Consider the following 1,574-nt stretch of genomic DNA (forward strand, 5'->3'; position numbering starts at 1 on the left):
AAAAAATTCTATGAAATTAATAAGAGAAAAGATACATTTTAGAAATGTTCTTACCAATTATCGAGTGAAAAGCGCTGATATTAACATCAATGTAGTTACCCTTGGAGTTAATAGCGAAAAGTCAGATTTACTTCCTTTTTTGAGGTAACTCGATTTCATGAAAATCACGTTTATTATTTTCGAACATTTCTGTCAAAAATTTATTATCAGTGGTAGATACATTGTGTTTCACCATCTTACAGTGTAACCATATCTTTAAGCCACTCTTTTAGAATATTTATGTCTTGCCATTAACATAAAATATAGCTTTAAAATTTTCCGTTAAATATAAATATATAAAAGGAAACAAACTTAAAGAGGGATTGTACATTACAAAACCGAATAATCTGCTAAGGATTCCGAAAGAAGATTAGACGGAAAACTCAATCACTTTTTTATATCCTTTGCGTGATAGGTACCGTTATTTCCAGTTTCCACGTCCTCTAAGAGATAATAACAATTACATAGTTTTTTGATCACTCGAGCTTTTATAAAGTTTGGACACAATTTAGCATTCAAATTTTTAGTAGCATCACTTTGAACGAAATTTCTGCGGAAAACAGTTTGGTCTACCTCAAAATTACTAGGTCTGGTTCTCAAGTTTCACATTTATTTCATAAGCTTTACGAAGATTCTCTGAAATTTGTTTTCTTAGCAAACTAAGTTTATCATCATTGCTGATTGAAATAGCAGATTCACCTAAACATTCTATAGATTTAAGTAATTTGTAGGAAGTTCCATGGGTAATCATGTCAAATCAATAGACTGCATGGTATGGAGTTAATCCAATCGACTGGTGAAATGAATTCCGTAGCGCACAACTAATTGATGACACATTGAGATCCCATTCCTTGTGATCTTTCTTCAAATATGCCCTAACAGCCGCAATTATGGAGCGATTAACTCGCTCAGAAGCATTGCTTTGAGGCGAGTACAGGGCAGTATATATATGATTTACACCATATTGTGTTAAAAACGCCTGAAAATCATTAGCCCTAAACTGGCTTCCATTGTCACTTACGACCGTTTCGGGGACTCCATAATGGTGAAAAATCTGACATTCAATGAATTCGGTTATGTTTTTACTTGTAAACCTTCGTAAAGGGCATAACCAATGATACTTGGAGAAGTGATCTAAAATAATAAGTAAACCTATATATCCTCTCTTGCTTCTGGGATAAGGGCCTAAAATATCCACGTACAATTTTTGGAATGGCCTTAATGAGGTTGACATTTGTCCCATTGGTGGTTTTAAAATTTTGTTAGTTGATTTTGTAGTTTTACATACTTCGCAACTTGATACATATTCACGAACACCAGCTACTAATCTTGGCCAATACAAATTCCTTCTAACTAAGTCCAGGGTCTTAGAAATCCCTCCATGAGCGGCTAAAACCGAGTCATGAGCTCGTCTCAGAATATCTTTCCTAATACCCTCTGATATCCAAAGTTTCCAGGAATATTGGTCAATTTCATCAACACCTGTTGCAAACTTTAATCGAATATAAATATATCGATCAACTATTTTTATATCC

This window comes from Lucilia cuprina, chromosome 5 (assembly GCF_022045245.1).
Source record: "Lucilia cuprina isolate Lc7/37 chromosome 5, ASM2204524v1, whole genome shotgun sequence".
NCBI lineage: Eukaryota > Metazoa > Arthropoda > Insecta > Diptera > Calliphoridae > Lucilia > Lucilia cuprina.